We start from the raw sequence: 13,107 nt of genomic DNA on the forward strand, positions 1-13,107 counted from the left end.
TTTTAGTTCAGTCTTATTTATTTCGTTATACTTTATTTTGATGTATATTGCAAGACGCATGTATGTCATTAACAAAAATGATGTTTTTATAGAATTGGAATCGTTAACAATGTACACTTTATATACGCACTTTTAGGTCATTATACAAAACTATTTTTATATTAAAAAAAAAAAAATCCGAAATGTGTCCCAACAGCCAAGAACTTAATTTGAGTTATAGTAGACTACGGATGTTTGCTTCCGTTCGAAATACGTTGCTATTATGTTGTTCGTATGTATATTTTCTGGGATGACAATGCAAAGGCCCATTTGATTTTTTGCTCTTTGCCTGTTTGGCCCAACTGTACAATGCACAATGCTGTGTCGGGTACACATTGTCGCCTGCAGATTAATTTATCTAATTTATTTGATGAACTTCTCAAATCGGATAGAAATCTGACCCTCGGCAGGATACCTGTTCTGCTTCCTCCCCGACATTTATCTCTGTCACCAATCAAAGCACCTGCATTTTACAACAATGACCATCTATCTTTTCCTCTTCGAAGGTGTCCAATTTGATACTGTTGAGATATATATCAAAACGTGGCTTAATATTGAAAGTATCGTAAATACCGTGAAGGCTTAGTAGGTAAAAATATACAAGTTTGTGTATACTTGAGAGAAAAATCTGATGTTCTTTGTTGCTTTCGTGCATGTTAGAATAAGAAAGACGTTGGTGTCGACAGGGTCGTTTTCGCAATTAAAGAAACACTGATTATGCTGAGTGATAAACGTCGCCACCAACAAACATGATACATGTACTTATGGTTCAAGTGCAATCTTTTCTCATATAGCTATTGAAAACAAACGCCAACCCTCGTCAACACCCTCCCAATAGCTCTCAATAAAAATACAATACAAGCAAAGCCCCCCTTCTAAAATCTGAATATGTGCAATTGGTTACGTCATGGGGTTTACTATGATAATTATACATTTTATGGCGTACCTTAAATTCTCATTACAAGTCGCTTCGAGTAATCTTGTAGTTTAAATATTATTTATAATAACATATTCATTTAAGTACGAGTTGCTATAAAGTTTTAAGATCAATCATCAATCGTTAAATTGTTGTTAAGGGGTTGTTTTCAAATCGAAGGAAACTAAACCTGATCGCCATGTGACATGTGACAGTAATTACATTGAGCATCCAGGACCGACGTCAAAATGAAAGTAGAGTCTCATAAAACAGAGTGACAAGTCTTAATCTGGCAGATAATATAACCACCTCTCACTGACGCTGGTGGTCAGGCAAAGTTATAACGGACACTTGTTGCAGCTATGTCAAAGCAAGTGTCACCTGACGCCTCCCCGCTCTACACGGGGGCCGTGTATACATAGTCCCCTGCATCGGCCAGTCAAAATTGGAAATTAAAAACTAACGTTGTCCCCCAACTGATATCTGTAATGATTATTTTTTGTTACCTTCGTTTTGGAACAAGGACGGGGTAAAATGATACGCCGCTAACGTTGACATGGATCAGTGTGGCATTTCGGCAAAAGATTACTCCGGGATTTCCTTGTACTCTCGTTATAAGCTAATAACTCCCTTTAGGATCAATGTCATTTGCCTGTTGGATTTTTTGTTTAATATATACATCATGATCTTGACAGTATATCGACTTTATCTTGTACTTACTTTGCATAATCAAATTTATCATGAGCTTGTTTGCAGAAAATTAAAATGCATCAAGATTTAAATTAGCATGCCTCTGAAGTTTTGGATGGACATTTCAACGAAAGATTTGATGTTAATTATTGTGTTGATAGAAAAAAGGTTCCATATTTCCCGTTTGTCTTTTGTATAAAAAAATTGAAATTGGTTGATATGTTGGGTATTTTTGGTGGTAGGAGCGACATGGTCGATAATAATTATATTGGCGTTCCTTTGCAATTATAAATGTTCTGACGTCATGAAACAATACGTATACATAATTATGGTCTAAAAATTGGCCACGGTACATTTTAAATCTTTGTTCGTTGATGAAAAGTCAGAGTTTACCATGTACCACAACCAGGCTTAGACTTATTAATGTCACAATTTTTAAATTTTAAGAATTAATACATCAACTAATTAGAACGTAATACGATATCATGAATGTTTGTCTTCAATCATATATTAAATGTATTTAACTTGTACAAATCATTGCAGAGTCATTTTGCAAGACAGGTATTAATGCAAAATACCTAGGAGAGCCCGGTATCAAGAAGGATGTTCGACGAAACACTGCAATCTTTGTTACGTCATTATAAACAGGACGGAAGGTAACTACCAGGCGGATATGCATTTATCATCAAAAAGAGATATGAGGTGTTAACCAATGAATAATAGTTTAATAAGGTTTTATCTATCTTATTTATTGAGGAAATCTTTTTTGCCGACTTTTTAAATTCGCCAAAAAGTCTCAGTCCTCATCGATTTCTCTTTATGTTGAACCTTTTGCCATAGACAAAAGTCGGTGTCCTTTGACGTCACCGACTTAAAGCTATTTGTTGTGTCATCATTAAAGGCGACGTAGCTTTAAAAACCGTGGTTCACAAACACACACCTCATAAAATGTAATGTGTTTGATCAGGGGCTTTTAAGACGAAACTTGGACTATAAACAGAATCCTAAACATCCGGATATGACGTTCTTAAGTTATTTCCTCCTTTACACGTGTAGGAGTGTTATGAAACGTTTGTTACTCTTTTATTTGAAATCGAAACAGCATCAATTTATCAGCAGAAGAATTTGTTTCGAGACTTTAAACAATTATTTGTAATATTCGTTGATTGCGAAAACAGGGAAATGAGTCTCCAAACCGACATGCATTCGACATTTTTTATGAGGTTCTGGTAGTTAACAATCAATAGTAATAGTTAACTATTAATGATATGAGAACTTGATTGGTCTTCCTGCTAAAAGAATTATGTCAATTATGAAAAATTAGGTCAAGAAAATGAAGGTCAGGGTCCAAGGTCGAATACAAATATGCAACAGTTTGACACCGTTCTAGATTAACTATAATGCTTTTGATGTAACACTTGATTTTGTCGTAGAGGTGATATTGACAGAGGTTACAGGGTGTAAACGACAATTTTTTTGGAATGTTGTTCATAAATTGCCTTTTGTTTGTCGCGAATTCCTAATAATTATCTTCACAGAGTGTAGAGATATTAAGTAAAATGCGAGACATTAGGTGTTATATATCATAACAATTTACAATAGAACTGATTCCATTTAATCAGTGTGTTTTATGAATATCGCCACAACAATTTTATCGCGGAAAGTTCAAAGCAATATTTGAAAAGCAGGTTTAATATTATTGATTCTACGTAATTAACGGTCTTGGAGCGCATATAGTGTTATCAAAGAGCCGTGTCAGTAAGATCTTTGCTGAACTTTTGGGTAAATAGTTGGAATGTTTTGCGTCGATTAGTCTCAAGACATTTAGATTGGAATCATACCATTAAATGGAGGAAAATATGATTGCTATTACATATATATGCTAGGAACAACTATGGAACATGCAAAATCGGTTTAGTACCATTTACATACGATTCGTGCAAATGCCGGAAACACAACGTAAATTGATTTGAATGTCATTTTCATTCAATTTCTACTTGGTGAACATAAAGATCAGCATATATCATGTAAAAGGGGATAGAGGCTGCAGCATCTTTTTGCTCAGGTTTACATTATATGATCAGTGCCACTAAATGCTTCAAATGGATGATGCCCTTTGTAAAATGAATAATGAATAAGATATATACCTACCAAATACTATTCTTGTCAAACTGGAGACGGTGTTTCAATGCAAGTTAATTCGTAACAAAAAACCCAGAGTGGACACAGAGTGTAAACCCCGATCAGGAGTATACCCTTGAAAGCAGACACTACATGTGCATTTGAAATATACAAGGGGCAGGAATTACAGGCAATATGGGTCTGCATCACACTTCAGTGCGTACAGTTGACATTAATAGCAATTCCTGACACGAGTAAACCCAAAGAAACCCCGAGTAAAGCCAAAGTAAACCCCGAGTGGACCCAAAGTTTCAAAAAGTAGACTCAGAGTATACCGCAAGTAAACCCCAAAAGTAAACCCGGGGTTTAGTTTGGGTTTTCTCTGGTGTTTGGTTGGGTCTAATCGGTACTGAAAAGGTTAGGAAAACATATCCCTTTAGCAATGGACATGTACTTATATTTGCTATAATGTACATAATTTACTCAAATACTCTATGATATTTCAAAACAGATGTTTCAATTCTGGTGTTGTTTTTACACTGATTTGTCTAAAAGGTTGAGAAAAAGAAAGATCGCATTTTCTCATAATGTTGATTAACATTTTTTTTGGGAAATTATGAAACTTTTTAAAATTGCAAACACAAAACAATTGACTAAAAGTACATTCAATGCCATTTCTGACATCTTTGTTTTTCCTAAATTATTTTTTATTACATGTAGCTTGCAATTTGGATTAATACTTTTAGTTAAACAGATTATCAGATTAACAGGTTTTAGATGCATCTGTTTGTAATGCCACAAGAAATTCATAATTTTTGAGCGTCTTGATTTCAATTTGTCATGCATTTCAATTAATTGTGCAATGTGGCACACATGTTTGCAAATATGTTTTGTTTAAATAATCGTTATGTATCAAAGTGTGGGAAAAGTGATGCCTTTTAATTAAAGATAAAGTATTGAATTATTGAAAAATTAAGAACTCGGTATATTTGGAACCTGATCCTTATTTCTTTCTTTTCAATTCTAAGTAGCATTAATTGGGAAATAGTTATTGTGGTTTGTGAATTACGTAACAACCTTAGCTTTATGTTTTTGTTGAAATCGTTCTATTGTGTTTCAATATTTTACTATTATTTTCTATTTTTCTTAGATTGTTTCTTTTAAAAATTCAGGACACCCACTAAGCAACAAAACATGATAATTTTTTTATTTTTATTCCGTTAAAATGAAATCGTCTGCCCAATTTTCAGTGAATATTGGGATAGTGGATATTATTTCGTTAATGCGAGACAATTTTCAAGGATAAGATCTCGAAATAAGAGATTATCTCATTAAAGCGATATAAATATCTTGAAAATGCGTAGAAAATTATAGAGCTATTTACAAAAAACTGGAGGGAAACCATATTCTTATTTGAAGAAGAAGAAGAAGAAGAAAGAGAAGAAGAAGAAAGAGCTATTTACGAAAAAAAACCTAGATAGAAGCGTTATTTTCATTGAGTACAGGTTTACAGTTGCCACAGATTGTGCCCACGCCTGCCCTCCCTCGCACAACTTTCATTCCCTCTCCAAACGCGATACGATACCGTTATTTTGTAACATAAAAATCTACTTATGAATGGGGGATAGGAATGAGGAACTATATTCAAATAAATAACGTCAGCAAAGATGAATGAAGCTGATTTTTGCAAGATAACGGGCATGCCGCACTTGTTCGCAGTATAGATAATGTATCCAACAGTGAGCCAAATCTTGTTCCGGGACTTTTCTATACATGTTCGATGTGTCGGAAGATGCTCCTGTCAAGGTCAGGTACATTTGCACTGAGCAGCGTTGTCGATTGGTATTACTGGATGGAGTGTAGAAAATCGTATAGATGTCTTGTTTCATCCTCAATGGCGAGATTCCCAAGCACTCTTTGAGAACAGGACTTGAAATTCACACCGAACAAAATGAAATTTATTACACCTGACGAAGACAATTGTATTTTCTATACTATTTGATTTTTTTTTTATTAATTTCACTATCTTTATGAAAATGTGCGAAACCCTTGTCAGAATCAAGTGTTTATAATTAACACCAATTGTTTCAATTCAACGATATGGAGTGCATGGTTGATACATTATGATGTATTGCTCCAGGGAACAAATTGCATGGCCCGACGTAGGAATTTTTACCTCTAGTATATTTTATCAAACAAAAAGTTAAGGATCTTCATTTAGTTCGACTTGAATTACACAGGTGGCAGGTTGCAAATGCTGCTATTACGACATTTGAATAATTTCTCAATCTTGATGGGCAGGGAATAAGGTATGCGCATTAATTTGCGCGTTATCTAGCTAGGAATTCAAGGATATATCCCTGTGTAATATATGTGTACTTTAATCCTATCTGACTGCAAAGTTCCGATTCATGTCAATTACTCCATTATAATTTGTTTAGGATCAGGCGTAGCACCAGCAAATTACACACAACGAATTCCTGTTCTTGGAGTCTTTGAATTCCATGCATTTAGTTATATGAGAATTCCTATAACTCGCAAATGTGATATATAAACAAACAATAAAACTCTTTTTGGCTGCTTAAAGGGGTGTGATTAATGATCGCTTCCTTTATAGCCAGTCTGAATTACCAAAGAAAGCATCTTCGATTGTCCATGTAAAGTTAAATGTAACGTAAATCCCTTAGTATGTTAGAAAGCAGGATCGTTAATCAAGTTCTACAACAATTTTTATGATCACATTAGGATTTCTTTTTAAAAGAAGAGAAATGCCAAGGGGATGCATGTACAGACCCCAGAAAATTGTTATTTTTTGTGTATTCATTTTATATTTCAAAAGGGAGTAAATAAAAAACTTAATAAAGAGTTCAATAAGTCTATCACATTTTTAGGTGTACACATCATTATATAATTATAACTTTCGTATAATTTTCCGTGTGATTCAGGCATCGATGGAACCAAAGACAACCTGTTATAAATGTGAAGGCGTAAAATAATGTAAAAAACTTGATAAAATGATTACAATAGCGGAACTGATAAAAATCTAACTTGTCATCATGACATCTTACTTTTACATGCAAAGCGTCTTGAACGGCAATTTTGATTGGTATAGACGGGTATGAGCAAGATATAATGGCATCATCCTAGACATCTCACATTATATTCTCATTATATTCAATTCTTTTCATAAAATTGATATAAACACTGTATGTGAAAAGAATCAAAAGATACAGTTGTAGGGTGTTTTCCCCCATCTGTAGAGTCATTGTAGATCAACCTTGGCATCCTTCTTTCATGTGTGAAAAGGAAGCAGCATTATAGGGGTATGAAAATGTTTAACCAAAAAAAGTATTTGATGGTTTGTGATCTGTTCTAGTGTGTCGCAATGTTGCCATATCTTTATCGTATTGTTGCGAATGCCACCGACGAAGAATTGTAAAACTGCTTTAAATACTGTGATTATAAAGACGTTTTTGAATCCCCAAAGACTCTTCATTTGTATTTAAAATGTGTATATCAATGTACAATATAAATAAATGTTTTAGTCTATTTATTTTTTGATATGATTATCTTACAATCGTAACCCTAGCAACAGAAAAGTACACATTACCTTGAAACATTTAATGTGTATCGCATTTAGTAGTAATTTCGGGTTATTTTGGACAATAGCCTTATAACCAGGATTAATACCAACAATGCTGGGAATCTTGTTGGAACAGTTCCTTCCTCTAAAAATACTAAATGAAATTATGATGTTTGTTTACATCAACCTATTGCAGTGAAAGAAAAAGGCTACATCAAGGTAATGCATTACTTTTATCGCATGGATTTTGTAGGGCATGCAAGTTACTTAATTGCTTTTTGTCTTCGGGGTAAAGAAACTTAAGCATAAAAGACAAAATTCACATTTCATGTCTTAATTATAGAAGCACAAAACAACAAAAAACAAATGCAATTCAAAAACAAAAAAACCTACAACTACATGAACCCATTCTGCTTCCGTAGCGTCCAAATTGTAATTGAAACGATTGGCTATCTTGTTTACCTGTTGGGTACACAAGGTGACCGCTGCAGCTTTGTGGCGAGCAAATAACTGTCTCTACAATTTGTTAGGTGTTACAGCAATGACCTACAGTGACTGTAATTGTTAAGAGGTCTTCTTCGAGCATTACCGTAAAGTGTATAAATGTCAAAATAAGAAACGTATATTCATTTCACACCTTTCATTTTATTGTGGACCACCCTCAGAAAATATACATAATATACATCATAATGCAGGGAAGGCATTCGATCATTAAAGGGGCAGGAAAAATTAGGTACGAAACGGCAGAAACCACGGATGCAACTCGCCACATTCTAAACAATTTTTTTCTTCAAAAACTTCAATAAAGAATCGCCCCTGTTTTTTACTGCACCTGTTTTTTCAGATCCCCAATTGATCTGGGAATCAATTTAATGTTCTCTGTATTTTCATTTTGCAGAAGATGGCTGTTCTTTAATCTGTGTTCAGGTGCCCGTGAATTAATTGCATGACAATCAAGACAGGTGTCAAGGTCGAAAGTGCTACATGCCAGTCTCTAATGAATTCCGCGTATTGCTTGCTGTGTTGTATGTTTTTCTCCTCTGTTCCTACTACAGAATCTGTCCGTCCTGTTTTAGTTTAGGAATGTGTTAGCAGGCAGGCTTAATCATGTCAAAAAACTATGCTAGTAGTATTTTGTTTAATTGATCGTAACATCACGACATTTTGTGCCCATATGTTACGTCGGCCGTTTTGCAGACACTGGGGGAAGGAATCTAACGCACCGGCTGTTAGTTTTCGCCAGTTCATAAAGTGCCCATGCATCTTCTTACAACTGCCTTGTAATGTTGTAATGGGAATAGTTGAAAAAGATTCATACATTTTTTTTTCTTTAGTATGTGAAATATAATTGTTATGGCCAAAATATATACTGTATACAATTCGTTTCTCGATTTTGGTAATTCCAAAAGTATTAAAAGGAATTTGATATTTTCAGTACAGGTAAAAGATAAATGGTCGAAAATTTTTAAATTATATCATGAATTTATATTTCAAGAAAAAGATGAATGTTTGATCAATTTGCTATGTTTATCAAATCATGATCTTTTATACCATATCATTAAGATGAAATTTTATTCGCAGAGTTCATTTATACCAATACTAAGAAGACGATTTCTTTGTCACTAAAAAAAGTTGCATATTATTTTCACGTTTAAAACACAAGCAATTGTTGAGTATTAAAACTATACATTCCATTTCCCAGTGCCTTTGCCTGTGATAACACTACGTATCGATTTTGTACTATATATCCCATAAGTGCAAATGGGGTATATAACGGGGGCACCAGCGGGATTTGCTTATAATTATATTCAAATATTTAATCGTACAATGGATTAAATTATATAAATATAAGTGGGCTTTATTGGATTTGATCACGCCCCGACCGAAATTATCACCTCATAATACCCAAAGAATGATTCCTTATTCCTTAAATATATTGAATATTGATATAGATATCTCACCTATTTTTTCTACTTCTTATTTAGATATTCTTTTATTGCTTAAACTTTTAAACGCGTACATGCGTTTTATTCTTATTATTATTTTTGTTTACTTGGTAATAAATAGTACATATGTATTTGGTAATATTTAAGAGGGCTTGATAGTCTTGGTTATTTTTAGACTGTATTTATCTCCTTTAGAAGAAGAGCTTTGTATAAACATTGTAAGAAAAACTGAAAATCAAAGTTAAAATATTTGGAGTTTTTCTTTACTTGATAATAGTTTATGGCTAAAACATCGTATCCTCTCTAAATTTTAGGTAGATCTGATGTGTAATTTTTTGAATAACACGACTCCTTAATTTGAAGTTGCTCTCATTTAAACTACACCGCATGCTTACTCTGTCGTAATATTAATGGGACATAACTTGTTTGTTCAATACACTGGCGGATTTAGAGGGGGCCGGGGGGGGGGGGGGGCTTTTGTGATCAAAATAAGGTCTTTAGAAAAAGAATGTCAAATCAGTTTTTGATGTTATTTATCTTTCTATTACTGTAATGTCTCAAGTCTAACCAGAATAGCTCATCAAAGTGTCTGAAAACACCTTGAAAACCTGGGGAGATTCCGGGGGCTTCGACTCCCGGACCCCCACCTGGACCCACTGGGGGCCTCAAGGCGGCCTCAAACCCCCGGCCGCTTCGGGTCCCCTTTTCAACGAATCTAGCTTGGATCCGCCACTACGATATTATCCAGTAATACAAGTACAGATGCACTTAAAATTCAGTTTGTTGTATATAATTCGCTATATAATAAACTATGAATCTTTAGAAGAAAAAGGTATAATATGCACTTTCGATATTCAGATGTAAACCAGCAGTCGTTTGTAAACAAGAGAAATACGGTGGGTACAAAAAAACGATAATCCTGAAAAACCCAGTAACCTCTTGTCTGGGCCGACCAATGTGCGTCATTTTCGAAAAATATCGGTTTTTCATATGTCATTATTTATGAAAGAAATTTATTCCTGATCGAAACCTAACCAGTGCTCTTGTCGTATCATCGTTTTCAAGGTGCAGAGTGCAATTCATCGTTTCAATTGGAGTTGAAACGACGCGGCTCGACTTCAAAGTTCTCGATGAGTGTTCTTATTAACTCTTTAACTCTTGTCTTGTTTTCTTGTAAAATAAAACCTGTCGTGAACGAGGCACAAGTGATTACCACTGAAAGGTCTCGTCTCTCTATTAGACTCAGGATGCATTGATGTGCGTTATGAAACCGTGGTCTTTTTCGCAATCGCCTAATTGTATGGTTGTACAGAAATTAGTTTGATAAGACCACCCAGCCAGACTAGTTTTATCTTTTCACTTGTAAATACCCCCATACTGCCTTCTGCTAGAAGTATATGACGTCCTTCTAAACAACATTGAGAAAACGCAATTTCCCGACATGGCATCAAATCCCTCTTTCCCTCCAAACGGACCTAGGTTTTCTCAATTCTATAACACCTTACCCTGGTCCATGCTACCATTTGATGGAATCACCTGCCTTATGTCGCAACAAGTTTCTGGGCTTTTTAGTTTGATAGTGTCTTGATTATCTCGATGACACGTGACTAAAGACCTTCTGACGCCATTATGACAGTGTCACTAAGTAAACATTCAATTTCATCCGTAATGAACCATTAAATGTCGCAAAGCTTTTCAATCAAGCACCAGTCAACCAAACAATGGCCTCAAATCCCATATAATGTTACGAATTGCCTATTTAAAATTGTACTACTTTGAATTTTGAAAAAAGTATTACCAGAGACGTATATACATGTACATACATATTAATAGGATAATACGCCCAAGTTGTTACAATTTGGCACCCAGTATTAGTATATTTGATTTAAAAGACAGAAAAGCCGTCAGAAGTCTGAATTTAATTTGAACACAAAAAGCAGATGAGTGATTTACGTTTTTCATTTAAAACAAGACATCTCTTAACGGTAGAAAATGTGCTTAAATATTATGGATATATCGCCAAAGTCTTCTTTGAAGATCAGATGTACAAGAAACATGCAGGCATTATTTCATTCTTTAGAAAAAAAGTAAATTGTCTTTTAACGCAGAACACAACTTGCTTCATTTGTTAAACGTATGTACCGTTTCATTGTCATAACTTTTTTCTGCAATATAATGGTTTTTGAATTGTAGTTTAAAATTGGTTTAAGATGCATCATCTTTACGTGGTTATGCAATTTATATTATTTACCGATGAACTGTGTTTTGTGAGATTGTTGTTAGATTTGTATATTCATCAGTTTTTCTTTTTGTGTGTCGCCTTTTATTCGTTTTTTTGTTTTTTTGGGGTTGTTTTTTTTTTTTTTTTTTTTTTTTTTTTATATTTGCTTTTGTTTAAATACCTTTTTTTGTTTGCTTTAATTTTAGGGGGACGTGCAGTTTTGGATTTGGTATAAAGTTTTTTGTTACTTTGTCGTTCATAATCGCATGCATAAATATCCTATTGAACTTATTGTATCTATACTTTTGCATGAGACAGACTGGTGTTATATTGGAAGACATCCCAGAAATTCCAGTGACGACTGATTGGAATTTCGGCAGAGGAGATTTTTCTCCCCTTGTTTGCCAGATGAAATAGAAGTTTTGATCTTTTAATTGTCCTTGATTATACATCAATCTCCCACGAAGAATTACATTCGGCGAACAGGTGCGCATCATGTTGGGGCAAAAAAGCGACAAGTGGATCTTCCCAATACATTAATCCGATCTCGAGCTATTGTATCATTTCACGTTTCAAGTTACAAACAATGAGATGATTTGAGCAATTTGTACACGTAGGATAAAGGCAATCCTTCAGAGGTGAAGAAAATTAAAGTTATTAGATGTGTTGGGCCACCCCGAAGTTCGTTCAGAACTGTCCAAATTAAACAGAAAAATCATTAACTTCGTTCAACTTGTGTAAAGTTGCTAGGGCAGGACTGGTGCAGTTTCAGTGTGTTTATGGGAGACCTACTCCATAAAATTGCATTAACAGGTATTAAATGATTAATCCCCAAGTCTCTGGCATAACCCTGCATAGCTGAAGCTCAGTCGTACAAAGGCCCCTAAGGAAGTGATTCCAGCAGCACGGAAAAGAATAGGATTTATTGCATAAAGACACAGTTTCCTCATACGCAGACCTTTTACGGAAAACTGGGGGATTAAGCAATGATAATTGTGACTCGGTCAGATACATTGACCTAAACAGACATCAAAAGAACGTGACATTCAAAGTGAAGATACAGTTAATAGATCTCTAATATTGTTTGGGGGGCTATTGTTTTAAGAGCTCTGAGAGGTTTTTTTTAGTCGAAATACTCAAGCCTTAGAAAGACATTCTAATCTTGTTTTGAAGATTTTAATACATTTCTTTATAATTATTTCTGTTATCTCAATGTCTTGTACCAATTAACATCATCATAACTAAGATCAATAAAGTTATTTCCGAAGTCATGCTTAACTTTGCATCTTGCCACACGAGTTGAAACAAGTGCAATAGGGAGATAAGACGTGGCAAAATGTAAATAAAACTTCTGATAAATATTGATGCTGAAAAAGAGGCAGTTTTCATTATTGGTCATGCGTTAATATAAGATTTTTCTTGGTTGATGTTTCGATCGATGTTGTTTAAGATAAAATACTAAATCCATATGGTTTAAGTTCAAATGGGTTTAAAACCAAACTCGGTATAAACTGTGTGTGATGCCAGTGAATACAATCCGATGTCGAAATCTTGTTACTACTCAATACAATCAATTAATTTACGGTATAGA

This window comes from Crassostrea angulata, chromosome 7 (genome assembly GCF_025612915.1).
Source record: "Crassostrea angulata isolate pt1a10 chromosome 7, ASM2561291v2, whole genome shotgun sequence".
Lineage (NCBI taxonomy): Eukaryota > Metazoa > Mollusca > Bivalvia > Ostreida > Ostreidae > Magallana > Magallana angulata.